Below are 6,553 nucleotides of genomic sequence, written 5' to 3' on the forward strand. Positions count from 1 at the left end.
CCCTCGATTAATAATTAACACCTTTATAGCATAAAAATTATTTACTTTTATTTTATGTTTTAGTGTAATTTAAATACTCACATACATCCCACACAAACACAGTTAAATTCATGTAACTTCAATCCTAAACTAATTGTAATAATAGCGGGCAGGATGTGCATTGAATAGATTTCCCCTTCAAAGATCCTGTCCGATCACCCCCGCACCAATGTAACACCCGCGATAACTATACACTCACACACTCAAATAACATACACTTTGGTTTATCTCAATACCTGATTCTCTACCAATGTCAGTAACAAGCATTATTTTATTGTGATGTTCACTCTACCAATGTCAGTAATAAGCATTATTTTATCGTGATGCTCACTCTACCAATGTCAGTAACAAGTATTATTTTACTGTAATAAATGTTCATTCTACCAATCTCAGCAACACGTATTATTTTATTGTAATAAATGTTTAATTTGTTTATAAGATTTAATTAAAAGTTTCATTATTTTAAATAAGACCTCACTCTCAGTACCATCTCTCTCTCTTTCTCGAAATCACACGAGGTCCGATCCCGAGTTAAAGGGATTAAATTCCCTGACTCAAAAGAGGACCGACGATCGCACCACTCACGGAAGGCGTCCTAGCGTCACTACGGACGTTGACCCTTCCTGAGTCATAAAAGTGCGTTCGGCTCGCGCCACGCGCCGCAGAGCGTGTACCTGCAAGCAACATTATTAAGCATCTGGTTGCGTCCTTCCTTAGCCCTGCTCCACTGGATAGCCTTTCCTTCGCTTCCCAGTTTTCTTACTCTATTCCCGGGGTTGGACGTAACAGGTCCAATAGTTTTTAAGTTAATAACGTTCAAACACACACCACCCGTAAGAATTTTATATATTAGTATAGATATATATTTTTATCTTAGACTGATTATTTATTATTGAAAAAATTAGTAATTGTTTTTCACTAATTATTAATTTTCAAATAAGTAGTAATTCATTTTTTACAAACTCTATTAATTATTTAAATAAAGAATTTATTTCTACTAATTATCAATTTGCAAAAAGAAATTAATTTATTTTCGCCTAAATAGATACTAATTTTCACGTAACTAGAAATTTTTCTCTGACAAATTATCAATTTTTTTAGTAATGCGTAATTTACTTCTACCTAAATATTATTAATTTTGCTTCCTCATAGAGGAAGCTTTGTTTTCGTAAAAAAAAATTTTTTTTAGTTGCCGCTGCCAATGTGTTCAGAATGTTCTAAAAAACGTCGAAAAATCGCTATTTTAAAAAATGTCGGTATGTGTGTATGTGTGTATGTGTGTATGTATGTGTGTATGTATGTATGTGCCAAATTTACCGAAATTTCTATAACTCCAGAACTGATCAACCAAATCTTAACCAATTATATATGAAATAGGGGTAGAAAAGACTGAAGAATATAATAGAATTAGAGAAATTGCCAATATTTTAAAATTTTAACCTTTAAGGGCTACATCTCAAGTCTCAACAATTGAGACTTTTCATAAAATGATATTTTTTGACAATTTAGTATTAATTATTGACAATTTTTCTAATTTTATTATATTCTTCAGTCTTTTCTACCCCTATTTTATATATAATTATGTAAGATTTGGTTGATTAGACCCTGCAGTTTTATAAAGCTTCTATGTATGTACGAATTCTCCGAAATTTCAAATGTGTGTAACACGAGAACTGATCAATCAAATTTTAAAGAATTATATATGAAATAGGGGTAGAAGAGACCTAAGAATACAATAGATTTTGTTATATATTATTATGAAACAATACAAGTTTATGAATTTTGTGATTGAATGATTACTGCGATTATACACTATCGGCAAGTTGAACAAGCATACATACCCAGCATTGGGCTGCATATATTGCCGATAGTACATTTATATTCGCAGTAAACATTCAATTACAGAGAGAGAGAGAGAGAGAGAGAGAGAGAGAGGAGAGAGAGAGAGAGAGAGAGAGAGAGAGAGAGAGAGAGAGAGAGAGAGAGAGAGAGAGAGAGAGAGAGAGAGAGAGAGAGAGAGAGAGAGAGAGAGAGAGAGAGAGAGAGAGAGAGAGAGAGAGAGAGAGAGAGAGAGAGAGAGAGAGAGAGAGAGAGAGAGAGAGAGAGAGAGAGAGAGAGAGAGAGAGAGAGAGAGAGAGAGAGAGAGAGAGAGGAGAGAGAGAGAGAGAGAGAGAGAGAGAGAGAGAGAGAGAGAGAGAGAGAGAGAGAGAGAGAGAGAGAGAGAGAGAGAGAGAGAGAGAGAGAGAGAGAGAGAGAGAGGAGAGAGAGAGAGAGAGAGAGAGAGAGAGAGAGAGAGAGAGAGAGAGAGAGAGAGAGAGAGAGAGAGAGAGAGAGAGAGAGAGAGAGAGAGAGAGAGAGATGCTTTTAAGTGTGCAAGTAGAAACTTGCACATTGCTTCCTCATAGCTTTTAAGTTTGCAAGTAGAAATTTGTACATTGCTTTTAAGTGTGCAAGTAGAAACTTGCACATTGCTTTCTTATAGTTTTTAAGTGTGCAAGTAGAAACCTTCGCTCACAAAGCTTCCTCTATGAGGAAGCCAAAACAAATTAATACTAATAATTATACATCAAATAAAATAAAAGCTTCCTCATAGAGGAGCTTTGTGAGCGAAGGTTTCTACTTGCACACTTTTTACGTAATTAGTAATTTTTTGTAATTTTTACGTAATTGGTAATTTTTTGTAACTAATTATTAATTTGCTAATTCAATAAAACTTTAGGTAAATATGTAGAATAACGCCACGCTCTCTGATTCTTTTAAAATTTTCAAATTTTGTGTATTTTGGGTAGTAAAAAAGATTATCAGAATGAAAATTGTCGCTCATGTTCCGTTTGTTTATAATTTATACTTAAAATATCACAATGTCGGTAAGTAAAGAAATAATAATTTATGAATATACTAGCTGTTTACCCGGGCTTCGCCCGGGAGTCGTTTTTCTTCAAACGACTTCATTTGTGTTTCAATATCCTTAATCGAAAAAAATTCCTTTATTAGGCAATGGCTTATCAGGCAATTGCAAAGAATCCTTTATATTCATTTTTATTCAAATTTTATTATATTTATTTATTATTAATTAAATTATAATATTTAAAATTGCACAATATATTTTTTATTTAATATAATTATATTAAATAATTGTACATATATTATAAAATAAAAATTATTAATAATAGACATTTAACTTTACAATTTTCTTTACATTTTGTCTTTTTTACAATTTATTCATCTTATTCTTCTTTTTATTCTCGTCATGATTTTCATCCTTTCTACGCTTTAATTTATTATTAGCCTCCACAACCACATTACAATTTTCTTCTTCATCATCCTTTTTTCTATTTTTATGAACCTCCACGACATCACAGTTACGCCCTTCATTTTCCTCTTGCATTCTTTCAAATTCTAATACTGCATTTATTAATAATTTATCAAATCCGTCTTCTAATACTAAAATTTTGTAATTATAATACTAATCATAAGTTAAATAAAAAAATTTATTTATAAATCTAATAATTAAGTAATGTTTTTAATTACTATTTCTAACTTCTTCCATTTCATCCATTCTGTCCATTTCGTTCTTGTATATTTTTATAACGTTCTACTCCTATTGACTGATTTTCAAATTGACATATAATCACTCACGACAGCCACGAATTGAAGTAACTGTTGACATATAATATGTGAAACCAGCAACTTATCCTACATAAAAAAATAAATTGTTATCGAAAAATAATACACATTGTGGCAATTAAACCCATCCTCGAAAAATTAATTACATTTTTGAACCGGTTTTAAAAAAAATAAATTGTAACGAAAAATAATACACATCGTGGCAATTAAACCCATCCTCGAAAAATTAATAAAATTTTTGAACCGGTTTTAACTAAATCGATAAATCGGTAGATTAATGTAAAAGCATTCCCCGGAAAATTCTACCCCTGTTTCATATATAATTCTTTAAGATTCGGTCAATTATTTCCCGAAAAATTAGAAAAATTAGAAAAATCGGTTTCCAGAAAATCGGTAACGAAAAACTATACACATAATGGCACTCCCCAGAAAATTCTATCCCTATTTCATATACCAGTTTAAAATTTGGTCCACTAACGAATGAATAGTTAAACAAACATACATACACACCAATCCACAAAAATGCTATAAATTGAAAAATATCACTTTTTTATCGACTGAAGTTCAATTCCGTCGTATACAATTCTTTGAAATTCATTCAATTTATTTCCTAAAAAATTGGAAAAATTTCGTAATTGATTTCCAAAAAGATCGATAACGAAAAATTATACACTTTATGGCACTCCCCAGAAATTAATTTGGCAATTAAAAACCCATTCTTGAACAATTAATAAAATTTTTGAACCGGTTTTAACTAAATCGATAAATCGGTAGATTAATGTAAAATTAAATCATTAAAATTTTTGAACCTGTTTCAACAAAAGCGAACCGGTTTTAACTAAATCAATAAATCGGTAGATTAATGTAAAATTAAATTATTCCGGGTTCCAAAAAATCGGTAACGAAAAATTATACACTTTATAGCACTCCTCGGGAAATTCTACCCCTGTTTTATATACAATTCTTTAAGATTCGATCAATTATTTCCCCAAAAATTGGAAAAATTTCGGATACCGGTTCCCAAAAAGATCGGTAACGAGAAACTATATACTTTATAGCACTGCCCGGAAAATTCTACCTCTATTTTATATACTTTTGGTAAAAATTCGGTCGAATAGTTTAAAAATGTATAAAGAACAGACATACAGACATACATACAGACATTCTATTATATATATATAGATATATATATTTCGCTTCTTACTATTAGATCATATGTTATTTACAACTTTATTCAATTATATATTTTAAAATTATAATCTATGTTAAAGCAGAGAATAGTAGAAAGCGTAAATACAGGGTATTCTCTGCTTTTAATCAAAAGCACAAACTGTTGTCTGCTTTAATTGTGATTCTTTAAATTTTCGTCCCAAAACATTTTTCGAATAAAGAGCCATGTATTTGTATTACTAATTACATCTTGAACTGCAAGCAAGGACTGTTATTAATTTGTTCTACTGAATGAATATAATATATCAGACAACTATATTGAAGTTGCAAATAACATAATATGATCTAATTGAAATAAGAAGCGAAATACATATCCATAAATTATCGTTTCAATTATCATTTCTTTACTTACTGTGACATCGTAATTTTAAATATTAATTAGAAACAAACAGGACATGAGCGATGATTTTCCTTCTCAGAATCTTTTTTACTACACAAAATTTGTAAATTTCGAAGGAAATCGATTTAAGAGCTGTACTATTGTACTATATATTTATTTTGTTGTTATTGCTAATTTCGTGAATAATTAATATTTCCAGACACCATGGTATAAAATCAACGTCCACCATAATAATGGATAATAATAGACTCGATTCAACTAATTAGCATAATTGCATGCCTACAATATAAATTGCGTTACAGATCACTTTCTCGTTCTCTTCAACTTTTACAATTTATAAGACAGCATATACGTACATATACGTGTGCGATTTTGGATACACTTTCCTTTTTAAAGATCTTGATATCAGCTCCCTGCGATCAATATATATTGATATATTGATGATCACTATCTGTCACGACTGTCACTATACTGATAAATCCGACCCGCTGATATTTCGCTTCTTGTAACGCCCATCTTAATATCGTGACACTTCGATCCATGCATGACGCGACCGAAAATTAAGTTAGAGTTAAATGATCGTATTTAACGATGAGAGACCACGGTGTTGCACGATATATATTTCTTATGGTTATAACTGACTGACAGCGCGCTGAACGCTCTGTCTGCACTGAGCGCACACGCACACGACGCACACGTATGTATATGCTGTCTCTTTTCAAATCCTCGAGGTATCTCAAAAACGCCATCTATCGATGCAAAAGCAGCCGTACGTATGGCGACGTTTCTTAATTGTAAAATTTAACATTTCAGACTTTGCGTCGCAATATCTCCGCTTGTAGAGCATGTAGCGGAAAAGTAAAAACACTTTTATTACATAATTCAAACCCAAGCTATCGATCAAGCCTACTTAAAACTTGATCCGTTCACTCGTTATTGAAATCTCAAAATCTCGGGTACTCGCTACTCGTGCGTTCGCGTAAGAGTCACGCGTAAGAGTCGCATGTACTTGGCGCGAGACACTACCATGTCTCTTGATTTCTCAATGCAGTAAGTAGTGCGTGTCATATATTACGACCTACGTAAAATGATTATTGTAGGGAATGTAAAAGGTTTAATAGTTTTTTCATGATATACATAAAATGTAGAGGGATAAAGGATGGAATACAGCAAAATACAAGTGCATAACTCTTGTATTCTTTGTTTAGCTTGATATCTTGTATATCCTACCTGTTTAGGATATACGGCATTTTTAGCGTGCGAGATTTATGTCATAGTACAGACACTCTGTAAAAATATAAATCTCCTATGTGTTCT

This window comes from Temnothorax nylanderi, unplaced genomic scaffold, assembly GCF_030848795.1.
Source record: "Temnothorax nylanderi isolate EJ_2023f unplaced genomic scaffold, tnyl_v1.0 TNYL_tig0378_pilon, whole genome shotgun sequence".
NCBI lineage: Eukaryota > Metazoa > Arthropoda > Insecta > Hymenoptera > Formicidae > Temnothorax > Temnothorax nylanderi.